This window comes from Physella acuta, unplaced genomic scaffold (assembly GCF_028476545.2).
Source record: "Physella acuta isolate Inbredline_101_S28 unplaced genomic scaffold, ASM2847654v3 ptg000802l, whole genome shotgun sequence".
Classification (NCBI taxonomy): Eukaryota; Metazoa; Mollusca; class Gastropoda; family Physidae; genus Physella; species Physella acuta.
The window spans coordinates 306,753-322,953 of NW_026732320.1; the positions used below are offsets into that span (position 1 = coordinate 306,753).

Below are 16,201 nucleotides of genomic sequence, written 5' to 3' on the forward strand. Positions count from 1 at the left end.
TTCGGCGCTTGCTACTGTGACTGGAACTGTTAGCAAGGTTCTGTAGGCGATCGCCGTATTGGGAAAGGAATCCCGAATACTCCAAATGTACTGAAGGCACTGTTTGGCTGACTTAATACCTTCGGGCAACGCGCCTGCTTGTGTTTTATTAAATTCTTCTCTTAAATTGCGTTTCCTCGCTTTTGATGCACCTGATTCATACTTGCGAAATCTATCTCTGTCTCTTGTAGCCATGGTGTAGAGAGGAAAAATGGTGAAATCACTTTGAAGCAACGTTAAATCTGTCCACAGTGGCGGGTGAGAGTACCGATATTTTCTCAATTTATCGAGTGTTAACAGTGGCATTCAAAGTGTGTGTGTAATATATTAAGCTTTATTAATTGGAAGGGAACTCATTCTTCTTGTATTAGTCTTATAATGTTTGAGTGATGTCCCTTGCATGTTATGTTTCCGTTTTCGATACAGAATAAACAAGGCGTACATAAAATGGCTTCCTCGTCTGTTGTGTTATCTATCTAGAATTATAAAATCTCAATCCACTTCAGTGTGGATGCCGGGGAAAATAGCAAAACATTGATAGATTTCGGAATAAGCTCGAATCGTTAAAAACACTGTTTACGGCTATAGATATCCAAATGAAATTACTCTCAATGTAATCACGGACGCTCAGTAGGGAGGAACACTGGGGTGGGTGACAGTTGGTGTCGTGAGGTAAAGGATAACTGTACATTTAAATCTATGGGATGCCAAACTCTAAAAAAAATCAGTTCGGGTACTACGTTACTGGATCTCTGACCGCGGCCATTCAAGAGAATGTGGGTGTTTATAAAGCGTCGACGTATTACATTACAAGTTAAGACCGCGTTCTCACAAGAGAAGGTCCGTTTCTATAATTAGAAAGTGAACCATGTGACAGCCAGCTTCACCTTATTTATGAGTTTCGCGACGGCATGCTCTGACTGCCGGTAATTTAGACGTTTGAGAAATCAGGAAAACTTTACCATAAAACAGTCTCAGCCCGATGTATCAAACAGTATAGACTTTATAATTTGTGTAGTATGCCTACACTATTTTAAAACAAGGATCACTACGGCCTTAACTATTATAGTGAATATCCCTACAATTAATTAAAAATAAACATGTGCTTAATCACTTTACGAATACCGTTAAAGTTTACCAAAATGAAAATGGACATAATTATTGTATAAATGCCCTTCAAAAATATAAAAATTAATACAAGTATAATGTATTTAAAGATGACCTGACAATACATAAAATGCATAGGAACATAATTACTGTATGGATGCATATCAAACGTATCGTGGTGAATAAGCTCAAAAGATGCCCATACAGTGTATACATTATGATTTTAGGTATACATACTCTGGATTTTCGGGGCATGTCCTCATCCGCTCTCACCCCCTCCTCCTTTGCAAGCCATCATCAGGTCACTGACTGTTTACTACAGACACCCCCGCCTGCTCACTAAAAAAAAACGTCTTCAACGGTCCGCATACAACAATAGTATATCAATTTACGTGTTTTTCCCGATTTTACCTCCCATTTCAGGTTGGGGGCGAATTCACGACCGCCATCTCCAGTCACCTCAGGACAATAGCAAGTCGACCGTGCCAGCGATGTGTGACACTAACGTCTTTCTTTAGAATGACGGTCTGTCCCAGTCCGTGTAGAGGATAACTCACTAACATCAGCCGTGGCCTCAGTTTTAACATCCAACAATTTCGGCCATTTAGTTGGGTTTTTTTTAATTTAATTCAGCAAAGATTATTCAAGTTTACAAACTAATTCAGACAACAATGGCTGTGCTGAAGCGCTGGGCCCCTTCAAGCGCGGGGCCTAGGGCGACCGCCCCGTTTGTTACCCCCTAACGCCGGCTCTGTCTGTAAGTGTGAACGCAAAAGTTTACATGTTCTGCAGATAAAATTGTTCCAGATAAAAAAATTTTTTGGCGGGATTTGTGTTCTGGAAATGTATAGTATACATGTCGTAAGTGTAAACGCGGTGTAGTTTGGGAGCTCTTGTCTTCAAGGGAGATTACTCTAAAAAATATTCAAGATGGGGACCCAAGTTTAGTATCTCAAACGACAAACATCGCAAAATAAGTTAATGTTAGCAGTGTTTTAAGATTATTTACGACTTACAACATCAGATAAGAAAGGTCTAATGTAACTAAAGCTTACACACGTGAACAAGTTAATAGCCATAGGCCTATTTGATGTTAAACATATGTTGGAGAAAAATATTTTATAAAAATTAAAATAGTTAGATTCTAGGGTAAACTATCGTTTTGGGTACGTAAAATCGCCCGCGGCTATTAATGTACAAAAACGTTACCTCATTGTCCAGGCTTTAATAGAAGTATATTGTCATATGTTTGTGTCAAATATTATAGATAAACGAATAATAAACCTAAATCAATGGCTAAATATATCGATATAATAGGCCAGAAATTAACTTTAAACAGCAGTGTCTGAGAGCAAGATTTGCTATATTATATAAACAGCAGCCATTTGTAAAATAGAGTGGCTTCCCCCTGAATCTGGCGCGGCTATAATAAGCTTATAAAAATAAAACTTAGACAAGATGGCTGCTATAGTAAACGAGCCGGCCCGCGGCATAACATACGCCGCTATTTAGTTGTTTCTAATTTTCAATAACTCATAATTTGTTAATTCGACAGTACCAACGCTGACACTGAAAATATTTCTTTAAAACACTATAAGTAGCTCGTTAAGGACCATAACCCCCCCCCCCCTCCTTCCCTCCCCCCTACGTTTAAAATCGTTGGCTCTGCTTGTAAACATTTAGAGTGAACACAGCTCACTAAAACCATGTAGGGGTGGGGAGGTAGGGAGAGCGTTTGCAGCTTGTTTTCTAACGGCTCGAAGAAGAGAATTATATATATAGATGAGCATGGTTGCATCTGTTGGAAACATAGCTAGTCTTCATTTATTACTGAAAAGTTTTAATTCAATTGTTTTAAAACAGGTACATAAATGAAACAAGGAAACATTTTTGTATTTTAAAAAACATAAATCCTCCTCAAAATGTGAAATAATTATTACAATTTAAGGAGTCACCTGTTTTTCACATTACTAGTCGCGCGCGATTTTACGTACCCAAAACGATAGATTACCGATTCTAGATCTAGATCTAGATCAAGAATCTAGAGAATCTAGATTATTCGGTAAAACCCCATTTTAGCGTATTTTATTCCCGGCTTCAAGTTCACCTACAGTTGAGCGTATTTTATTATAAACACAACCGAAACACACAAAAATGTCAGGAAAACACCAGATCTACTTATTTTTTTTTCATGAATGTGATTTTTTATCAGAAAAGGTAAAAGAAAAAACAACATAAAAAGCATTAGAACTATTCCAATTAAATATCGTGTGATTGTCAGCGGGAGAAAAATCCTTACAGGGTCGCGGGTTCACCGTGAGTTCACATTGAGATTGAATTATCAGCATACGTCATAGCTCGGGCAATAGCTATTTGAAATTGTGTTGGGGTCAGTTTTGGGGTTATTGTAAATGCAATCAATATATCTTCAAATACTTTTTTTAATTTGGTTTTCTAATCAAGATTATTTTTATTTCAGTTTTTTTTGCAATAATTCATCAATCTAAATCTATGGAAAACACAAAGGACACTAATGGTATAGTTTCGGAGAGTTCAATGATGGTTAAACAGGAATTGAGTGATGAAATCATAACATTTATGGACATGAATTCAAGTTCAGAAGGAGTACAAACAAATATATCAACACTCTTTTCAAATTCTGAAGATATAAAGCAAAATGTATCAACACAATTTTTCAACAAATACTTTGAGGAAACAATGCCAATTTTAGCTTTAGAAGATAAAAATCTTGATAAAACAAAGCCTTTGTTTCATTTAGAAGAGATGAAACAAGATAACCCAACATCATTTTCATCTTCTGAAGACATGAAACCAAATATATCAACAGCATTTTCAATCTTTGAAGATATAAAACCTGAGATATTAACAATTTCATCTTTGGAGAGTGAACAACAAAATGGTTTCAAAGCACAGCAACAACTTCCTTCCCCACCAGATTTAACTGATTTTAAAGAAAAGTTTGCAGTTTTAAAATCAGATCTTCAAAATGAATTAAAAGAACTCAAGTTATTGCATACAAAATTGATTGATAATCACCCAACAGAATATCAGATCAATGATAAGGGACTGAAGACATACAAGTGTGATATGTGTTGTCAAAGATTTTTCCATTTTGATCACGTTAAACAACACATCAACATTCACACAATGGTGAATCCATATGGTCATGATTTTCATCAGCAAGAAATTGTTATGATCAGTGATGTTCAACAGATTAACAAAATAAACCTAGAACAGGTATACAATAAGTCTAGTTTGTCTAAAAATTTAACTACAAAGCCTGGTTTATCCACACACACAAATATTCATTCTGGAATTAATAAGCAATATGATTGCTATGTGTGTCATAAAAATTATCATATTAAAAATCATTTAGCAAACCATTTAGAGAGACCATATGAATGTGATGTGTGTCTTAAAAAATTAAGTACTAATGGTAATTTTTCAAATCATAAAAAGATTCATTCAGGAGAAAAACCATTTGAATATGATGTGTGTAATAAAAAATGTAATCATAAAGGTCATTTATCTACACACCTAAATATTCATTTACCAGAGAGAACTTTTGAATGTGATGTGTGTCACAAAAAATTTAGGTATAAACGTAACTTATCAAAACATAAAAATAATCATTTACCTGAGAGACCATATGAATGTGATGTGTGCCATAAAACATTTAGGCATAAACGTAATTTATCAAATCATAAAAATATTCATTTACCAGAGAGACCATATGAATGTGATGTGTGTCACAAAAAATTTAATCATAAAGGTGATTTATCAGAGCATAAAAATGTTCATCTACCAGAGGGACCATATAAATGTGATGTGTGTCACAAACAATTTAATTATAAAAGGAGTTTATCAAAACATAAATATACTCATTTACTAGAGAGACCATATGAATGTGATGTGTGTCACAAAAAATTTAATCATAAAAGTGATTTATCAAAACATAAAAATATTCATTTACCAGAGAGACCATATGAAAGTAATGTGTGTCACAAAAAATTTAATCATAAAGGTGATTTATCAGAGCATAAAAATGTTCATCTACCAGAGAGACCTTATGAATGTGATGTGTGTCACAAAAAATTTAATTATAAATGTTATTTATCAGAGCATAAAAATGTTCATCTACCAGAGAGACCATTTGAATGTGATGTGTGTCACAAAAAATTTTATCATAAAAGTGATTTATCAAAACATAAAAATATTCATTTACCTGAGAGACCATATGAATGTGATGTGTGTCTCAAAAAATTTAATCATAAAGATCAATTATCTAGACATCAAAAAAAACATTTACCAGAGAGACCATATGAATGTGATGTGTGTCACAAAAAATTTAATCATAAAGATGATTTTTCAAAACATAAAAATATGCATTTACCAGAGAGACCATATGAATGTGATGTGTGTCATAAAAAATTTAGTAAAAAACGTTCTTTATCTACACATAAAAATATACATTTACCAGAGAGACCATATGAATGTGACGTGTGTCATAAAAAATTTAAATCTAAAGGTCATTTATCTACACATAAAAATATTCATTTACCAGAGAGACCATATGAATGTGATGTGTGTCACAAAAAATTTAATTTTAAAGGTGATTTATCAGAGCATAAAAATATTCATTTACCAGAGAGACCATATGAATGTGATGTGTGTCATAAAAAATTTAATCGTAAAGGTAATTTATCTACACATAAAAATATACATTTACCAGAAAGACCATATGAATGTGATGTGTGTAACAAAAAATTTAATTTTAAAGGTGATTTATCAGAGCATAAAAATATTCATTTACCAGAGAGACCATATGAATGTGATGTGTGTCACAAAAAATTTAATTATAAAGGTAGTTTATCTAAACATAAAAATATTCATTTACCAGAGACCATATGAATGTGATATTTGTAATAAAAAGTTTGCTCGTAAGTCTAGTTTATCTGCACACACAAATTTTCACTCAGGACTTGAATGTGTTGTTGGTCATTAAATTCTCTTTCACAAGGATCTTCAATTATCTATATATAAAATTATTGCTTTTTTACTAATACCACATTGTGTAGGCTGAAAACACACCATTAATGTTTGTCATACAGGATATAATACTCTTCATAGTATTATTTGTCAAACAAAGTATTGGGAATGATTAATATGATATCTAGACATTTCATTTTGAAGATAAGTAAAATTAATGTATTATTTGTAACTAATGTTTTTAAATTGTGTGCATCTATGTTGTAAACATGAAATTTAAACAAAGTTAAAAAAGTTATTAAAAATGATTTAACATGATAATTTTTAAATATTCACACAAAGGAAGAAATACTTCATGGAAAGAATGGATGTCATGAATCACTATAGTACATTTATTATATTGTACTAGGTGTTTTTGGCTAGCTTTGTTCAGGTTTTTTGTAAAAAATGATGCCTAAATTCTTACCCATTACATTACTTATACAATAATACTAACCAGTAATAAACAACAACACTTTAAATGTACAATTATGATTTGAATCATTGAAGTAATATTTACTCTGTATTTTTTTTATATTGAATATATTCCATTTTATGTAATTCTAAATTTTGTATAAATAATTATATAACCCATTAAGTTAATCATAATTATAATAATTGAAGTGAGCAACAAAATGTATTAATTAATGTAGCTGAAAATTATTAAATTTTTAAGACATAAGATACAATTTGTTAATATGATTGAATCAGCTGTTATGATATATAGATCTAGACCAATATATATATATATATATATATAAATATATATATATATATATGTATATATATATATATATATATATATATATATATATATATATATATATATATATGTATATATATATATATGTATATATATATATATATATATATATATATATATATATATATATATATGAATGTATGTGGGTTTGCTTGTTGATTTGTCCTTATGGCATTACTACCATTGATGAATAGGTTTCTTTCTGTATGTGTTGGGGAGGGGCGGATGCGGAGAAAGATTCAATTTCACAAGGGCGGCGCACCAGCAAGCTATTTTTCTCTATATTACGGTATATAAAAAGTCTGATGCGGTTTGATACCGTTCATCCTAGTGCCCTAAATTTTTGGAGAGTTGATGAAAATACAGCTGTCTTAGCACTTGGTATCTGTTAACTGGTCGTCCTGCATACTGGGTAATGGGTACTACTATATTCAGCGGTAAAACTGCAACAGGCGCAGCCGCCGGCGCCCAGCGATTGCGGGGCCTAAGGCGCCTCGGACTCCCCTGTGAGCATTTTATCGCCTACGTTCATTTGAAAGAGTGCGCTAGGCTATGGATAGAATGGGGTTCTATAACAACTCACTAAATTAAATCATGCAATAGGCTATGTATACATTGGGGTACTATAGTATTTTAGTATCCGGCGCCTCGGCAGAGTGCGATTAGACGCCCTAGGCTATCATGTGAGCACTGTGGCGCCTACGTTAGTTTTAAAGAGCACCCTACAATATTGACTCATAGGCACAAGACATTCGAAGATTTAAAAATTAAACAGAACCAGGGTCCGTACACGGTGCCCCTGCATTTATTTAACCAGGAGCTCCCGAGAGCGCCGCTCTACTTTCCACACTCATGGGCTGTCGCCGAAGTGTGATCTGCCTCACTAATACGGAATGTGATTAACATACACTCAAAGGTTTTATACAGCACACATGCTGGTAGGCAGTAGCGTGGCGGGGGGGGGGGGGGGGGGACATATGTCCCCGGGCGCCGACCTTAGGGGGCGCCAAATTGAAAGTTTGATGGGGGGTGCAAATGAAATGTTTGAGGGGGGGGGGGGAGGTGCAAATCGAAAGTTTGAGGGGGGTGTTCGCCGGGGAGGGTCGCTACGCCTCTGCTGGACGGTAATGTGGGCAAATCCTTTCCCCGACAAATATGGCCCAATAAATATCGCTCAGGTATTGTTTACGTTTAAATAGCTTCGTGTTAGGCTATACGTCTAAGAATATAGGAGTGGTAACGCAATGATAAAACCCTCTCAAAATATTACAGCAGACTATATATATATATATATATATATATATATATATATATATATATATATATATATATATATATATATATATATATATATATATAGATAGATAGACCTTAGACCAGTAAACAGAGTTTCTTCCAGGCATCTTCGGGGGGGATCGGGCGCTTTAGTAATATATATATATATATATATATATATATATATATATATATATATATATATATATATATATATATATATATATATATATATATATATATATATATATATATATATATATATATATATATATATATACATATACATATATATATATATATATTTATATATATATATATATATATATATATAATATATATATATATATATATACATATATATATATATATATATTATATATATATATATATATATAAATATATATATATATATATAGTATATAGAGAGAGAGAGAGAGAGAGAGAGAGAGAGAGAGAGAGAGAGAGCACCCCATGCGAATGGCTATCTCTGTATTTGTCAATGATCAGATCACTGAGTAACATATAGATATACCCGCACTTCCTGTGTGGATCAGCCGACTAACTCAATGATAATTGCTCCGTCTCTAAGCAGTTTGAATCTATAAATAGAATAACAAAAGGAAGGAAACGAAATTTTAAACTGATTTCCGCCATTAAAAAAAATAACATGAAACCTACAGTTAACGACACATCGCATAGGAATTTAAAATAAATATTAGGCCTATAGGTTTAATACATATTGCATAGAATATAGAAATTTAGATCTAGTGTTCTGGTTAGTAGTTATTTCATGTTTATTAGAATATAGTCTAGAATCTAATCATACGGCTGCATAAAAAGAAAGTTTGAAGGAAATAGAATAGGAATCTAGAGAAGCGGATGTAAAAAGGTTAAATTAGTAATTTACATAATTTTTATTGTAGTTTCACTGTTTGTTAGGCCCAATTATTAAATCTTTAGATCAGAGGTCCAGCTTGATCATGTGTGGTATCTATTGTGGTGCATTGGAATGAAAAGCCCACATACTTAAATATAGAATCTAGTAGGCCTATACTATAACTGTACTGCCCTATACTTTAAATTTGTTGCCACAAGAAAAAAGCCTATTTACTATTAGGCCTATTAGTTATAATTTAATTAAATTGAAATATTTGATTATCTTTATAGTTTATAGTGAATGCATGCTAATGAGCGTTATTCAAGCTGCTATTATATTTAGGCTCATAGGCCTATATACTCTATAGCTTAGGCTATATACTATAGACTATATATTATATACCAATATTGTGCATAAAACTTAAAGCATGTAAGCATACACAATAATAATTATCATTAGACCTATAGTAACTTAGACTCGTACTATTTAGTACTACTTTAATACTACCTTTAAACTATTAGGCATAATGAAATAATGATTAATGATTTCAGTGTTTTCCGCACTCGAGAGGAAAGAGGTTGCAGGGAACTTAGAGACTAATCTTTGCCAACATACTGGATTTCTGGTGATGACAATAGCAGCAGATAGTATGCGGCTCAGTTAATACTAAAAACAATTGATTTTAGTAATTAGTGGTAAGCTCTTTTTTAAAATAATATATTATAACATGGTATCGCAAAGGTTCAGGTTGTCCAATAAATGGTAATTAGAGTCAGGTTTAGGACTATAGTTTAATGCTTGGTTAGTAATATGGATCAAGGTGGGATAGACATAGAAATGGAAATACATAGAATTTAATGTGTTCATTCGCAAACGTTACCATTTAATTTTCTTTAGGCCTGCTATTTATTGCTGAAAAATAAAATCACTATACTTATCCACTATATTATGTTTAAATAAAGTGAGTTTAGATCAGTCGAGTAAATAAATTTAATAGCAAGACATAGCTAAAATTTACAATGAATATATATATATATATATATATATATATATATATATATATATATATATATATATATATAATTTGATTGCTATTTTATAAAAGTATGTAAATCACAGACCAAACATTACTTTGTATTGTGTCTACAACTTAACGAAAAATGCTACTACTTTGATGGATTGCACTAAATAAGGGTTAGCTTTAATTTAATAATTTGTGAGATATTCTTGCTAATCTATGTGTAAATTGCTTTTCAGGACTATGAGTGTGTGTTTGGCCATCCAGATTTCATAACTACAACTGATGTTCAATTACAAGGGATATTAATCAGTCTCCGTGGACTATACACTGTGCCTAGTTTCATCCTCAGGTAACTGTACTATAGGCATAACCCATTTTTTAAAGTAATTATTATAGCAAGAGATAGCATTGTATGTTATAATAAATATAATGGATTTTAATCCAAAATATTTTATTAATTATTGTCTTTTTTTAAATTCTAATAAATCAGTGAGTTGTACAACATAGAGGGTATTATATTTGAATGATAATTGAAACACATATTGTTATAGAGCTCAAAACTATGTACTTATCTAATATAATTAATATACTGAAACAGTTTTATTGAAGCATATTATTTCATATTTTACCACACAGAGACTGATGTGTAAGCTTAAAGTAAAGACATCAAATCAAAGTATCAGCCATCAAGAGGGTAAATATTGATAGTCTACTTCATTAATCTTCAATATGAATGAATACAATTTTAAATCTATAATCTTTGCTGATAATGTTTGTTTCTTGTTATTCATCATGTTCAGTGCTTTATCTTTTCAAAGTAATTAGTTATAGTAAAGAAATATTAGAGATAGTAATATAAATTTGTAATTTATTTTTCTTGCAAGTTCCACAAAAGAAAGTATCAAAATATTTTGCCTTTATTTCATTTACAGAAAAACATTCAAAATCATATTGTGATACACAAGTCAAGCAAGTCTGACCAGCATTTTGATACAGGCCAAGAAAAAGCTGGATACTTGATTGGAAGGGTCGCACAAAAAAAATGAGTTATCACTAGGGAAACAATCTCGCAATACAGTTCACTGTTAGGACAGCAAGCCAAATACTTCTAAACTTATTTGAATCATTTTTGCTGTTTATTATAATTCATCCAATTGTCTTATTAAATATATAAATTTATATATATACACAATTCCTAATATAGAATTTCTAAAAATGTTTTATTATAATATTTAAAAATGAAACAAACATGTTCCCATAACACAGCCACATAATGTCAACATGTTCCCAGAACACAGCCACATAATGTCAACATGTTCCCAGAACACAGCCACATAATGTCAACATGTTCCCAGAACACACAAAATGGCAACATGTTCCCAGAACACACAAAATGGCAACATGTTCCCAGAACACAGCCAAATAATGTCAACATGTTCCTGAACTCACAAAATGGCAACATGTTCCCAGAACACACAAAATGGCAACATGTTCCCAGAACACACAAAATGGCAACATGTTCCCAGAACACAGCCAAATAATGTCAACATGTTCCTGAACTCACAAAATGGCAACATGTTCCCAGAACACACAAAATGGCAACATGTTCCCAGAACACAGCCAAATAATGTCAACATGTTCCTGAACTCACAAAATGGCAACATGTTCCCAGAACACACAAAATGGCAACATGTTCCCAGAACACAGCCAAATAATGTCAACATGTTCCATGAACTCACAAAATGGCAACATGTTCCCAGAACACACAAAATGTCATTATGTGCCCAGAACACACAAAATGGCAACATGTTCCCAGAACACACAAAATGGCAACATGTGCCGAGAACACAAAAAATGACAACATGTGCCGAGAACAATGCCCCTTACAGATGACATGTTCCCAGAACACAGCCCGTAGTTGGTCTGCCATAAAAAGTTAACAATACTTTACTTTTTCCTTAACAATTTTACAAGCAGGTAATAAAGCCATACATCTTTACTGTGGATATAGCCAATAAATAGGGTAACCTTCACTATATGCAATTTGTAGTTTTCAATGCCTGTCCCATGCATATTATTTAGCCTATTGTTTTGGGTCTTGCTTCATTTACTCAATTAATTATATAGGCATGAGCATTTTCATTTTAATCTGCAAAAGCTACATTCTGTACATTATTATTTTCAAACTACATCATATATTTTTCTCTTCTCTGATAAAAAATATTCCTCATATTGTTTGTGTCAAGTATTTTATTTTTATCTATGCAATGCTATATTCTTATTTTATAATAATTACTTTTATACACATTCTTTTGAAAACTGTTTTTTATTGATTTGTATCATTTTCTTTATTTCTGAAAAATAAAACTTTGTTTGGGAATCCTTTTTATGTTTCTGTACAAATTAATAAACATAAATACCTACCAGGCTTAATATCCAGCAACATTAAACAATTAAGTAGGGCCTATTGTTAGTAATGGTAAATTATATACTAATTAATGTGATTTCTCCTGGCCACCTTGTTCTGAATACCTTCAACTGTGTCAATGTTGCTACCAACTCCAACAATTAAAACTGAAGCCATTTACTATGAAGTAAAACTTGGGTGTAATCCAAATCCACCCAGTTGCCGGGGGCAAGGTACCAAACATGATGTCCAGTAGAGGGTTAAGAAAGTATCATTATTAAATCACTATTAAACCCCTCCTCGCCTACGCCATTGCTTGTATGCATATGGACGTTATCGGAATTTACTGTATTGCTTATAAGTCGAAAATGCGAAAAAGACACGTTTAACATTACTAGTTTGAAGAATAACATTCATGTTAGCCGAAACAGGTGTATTCTAAAGTTGTTTAAATTCATTTTATTGTTCATTACGATTATGATGTCGTAAAATATAGGCCTATTTAAAAAAAAGCATAACTAAAAAGTGTTTAAACGCATTTTCTTCTTAGAAAAGCCGCACATGCATGATATCATTAACATTACGGCAAATCAAACCCTTGAAGAAGCCCCATCAACCATTCAATTATTACGATGGGCAACAAATAAAACGCCCGCATCAAGGTACAGTCCTTATGCTATCGACATTAGCTCAACCCCGGCAACTAACGTGTCCCAAAACCAAGAATTGAAATCTTGACCCATTATTCTGATTAATTAGTGGTTAAACATCTTTAGGCATCTGAAAACGTTAGTTTTTAATCTAGTGTACTCAAAAAGGAACAACATAAAGCTTTATGCCGCCTTAAAAACCCAATCCCATGTTACGCAAGGCGTCGATAGAGAAAGAATAAGGCTTTGAGTCAGAACAGGCAAGGGCTTAGATAACTGCCAAAATACCTAATCTGTAGACCTCATAAGTCTAGACGATATATTTGTTCCTCTGTTTTTAGACTTTCAGAACAAATGCATGTGATGTGGTCAGTAGGTACAAAAAAGAGAAAAGTAGTTTTAATCTAGAGACTTCAAACATTTCTGAAGGACCGAATTTGAACTTGTAGGCCGTGGTGTCGATGCCAAAGTTTAGCGTCGTCCGCAAAGATAAGCTATCGTTATATCATCTCTATGCCCATATTGTGACAGATATTTACCAATGTGTCTAATATAGGACAGAATACATAGCTACTCAACAGAGATAAGCGCAATCACTTGTCCACGACTTAAGAAACCACCGTACTGCAAAACCCACCTAAATGGAAAATGTCTTAGATGTGTGTTTTAATACAAATGTGTACCTCGTCGCGAGTTAGGACCAGGGGCGTAGCGAGGGGGGGGCGGGGGGTGCGGACCGCACCGGGTGACACCATTTAGGGGGGTGACACCAAGGCAAAAAATAGCAAAATATATAGAGAAAAACTCGAGGGGGGGGGGGTGCAAATCGAAAGTTTGAGGGGGGGGGTGCAAATCGAAAACTCGAGGGGGGGGTGCAAATCGAAAACTCGAGGGGGGGGTGCAAATCGAAAGTTTGAGGGGGGGTGCAAATCGAAAATTTGAAAGTTTGTCCCTGGGAAGGGTCTCTATGCCTCTGGGGGGGGGGGGGGGGGGGGGGGTGACACCATTAAGTGCCGCACCGGGTGACACCCGACCTCGCTACGCCACTGGTTAGGACCTGTAGGTAGTCTGTTACTACTCTATATCTAAAAACAATAAAAAGATAACGTGAATTTTATTTGTTCAATTTCTTGGTTAACTGTATTTGTTGCATCTTGTTCAATTTTGTTAATATTGATTAACCTAAAGGGTTCAAATGTAACAAAGAAAATTGTGACTAAGTTTCCGGGTGCGGGTATGCGGACACTAGTTAAAGTAGGCCCTATATATCTATTTATATTTATAGAAATGAAAGATTGTTTATCTGTTTGTCCTATATGAATAAATAATTGAGGATATCAGTCATGTATAAATCTGTTTTCTTAAATTTTACTGAAGAATGAGGATTTTTAAAAAATTGTCTACCCCTTTTGGCGCCCCATTCGATCTGGGGTCTCTGACAGGAAGCAATGCAATTTTTCTCCATAAAAATAAAAGCCAGATGCAATTTGACACTGTTCGTACGAGAGTCATAAAATTTTGGGTAGTTGGTGAAAAGGGTTTCGAGAAAGAAAAAAATTCTTAAGTGTGGCACCCTGGGAGGGTTCGATTTTTCTCATACGATTATGAGCTCAGAATCCAGAGGGGAATCCAGATGGGGCTATCTCATCAATTGCGGTCATAGGTATTACTAGATTCAGCAGAGGCGCAGCGAGGGGGGCGGGGGTACATATGTCCCCGGGCGCCAACCCTAGGGGCGCCAAAATGGTTGGAAAAATTTAAAAGCTCATTTTAGCTATAGTTTTGCATTATAAATATTTAAAAAATACGGGGATGGGGCGCCAAATTGAAAGTTTGTCTCCGGCGGGAGGGGGGGCGCCAAATTGAAAATTTGTCCCCAGGCGCCAGGAATGGTGCTACGCCTCTGAGATTCAGTGATAAAACTACACCAGGTTCATCCGCCAGCGGTTGAATGGCCCAGAGCGGCCAAGACCCATCTCGGGCGACACTACGGTTTAGATGGGCTACTATAAATGTTCACTAAGTAGAATAATGAGCGCCCGCCGGCGCCCTGGCAGTTGGCGACAGCGAGCGCCCCGGGCTCTACAGAGAGTGCCTCCTTAAAGAGCACCCTACAATAGGGACACGGTGGCACACGACATTTTATAATTAAACCGAATTAGGGGCGCCCCTGCGGAAATATAACCAGTGGCTCCCTGGAGCGCCAAGGGACGCGTCTCTAACACATGGGCGGTCGCCAATGTGTGTTCTACCTCACTATTACAGAGGTTGATTAACGTACACTCAAGGCTTTCATACAGTGAGCCTTGGTGCGTCTAGGCGGCAGTGTGGACAAACCCGCGCCCCAAAAACGAATATGTGGGTTTGTTTGTTTAAGCATTATCAAAGATTTCATTCGTTTGTCATTCGAATTTGAGAAGTTAATGCTAATACCCCTGTGGTGGTTTCTACGAAAAAAAATTCGATTTGGTGGCGCCCTGGCAGGGTTCCATTTAGCTCCCCGGGTTTTCCCGTGAGTACTATGGTACCTTTGTTCGTTTTAATAATTGCGAAACGCTATGAATATGATGGGCTACTATAATCGCTCACTATACCGAGTGAGGCGCCTTCCTACCTAGGCCCACCTACCTACATACCTAACTCCCTGCCTACATACCTACCTATCTACTAACCTGCCTGCGCTGCTGCCTGCCTACCTACTTTTCTACCTACCGTTATTCCTGCCAAACTGCTTTCCTTCCACCCCGCCTGTCTACACACCTCACATCCTACTTACACACACACACATATCTTCGTATGTATATATGTATGTGTTAGTGTGCTCTAGGACTATGTATTTTTACATTTTTGTTGTTACGTAGAACTATTCAGTATAAAGGAGTTTCCTTTTTTTTTGACGTTGTAACTGCCGCTAAAATATTCTTTTTTGTATGTGTGCATAAAATAGTGTAGGTTTATTAACAAAAGTAAATTTTAGTATGTATTTAAGTGTATATAATCATTTTCGTCA

General features: G+C 34.4%; 1 long non-coding RNA gene across 1 annotated transcript; it reads left to right on the forward strand.

Annotated features, from left to right (window-relative positions):
- Window positions 1-9,443: 9,443 nt before the first annotated feature.
- Window positions 9,444-11,662, forward strand: LOC131951165 (uncharacterized). The gene is made up of 4 exons (XR_009388399.1): window positions 9,444-9,808; window positions 10,371-10,483; window positions 10,771-10,828; window positions 11,067-11,662. It is a non-coding gene; the product is annotated as an uncharacterized LOC131951165 (long non-coding RNA).
- The last annotated feature ends 4,539 nt before the right edge of the window (window positions 11,663-16,201 follow it).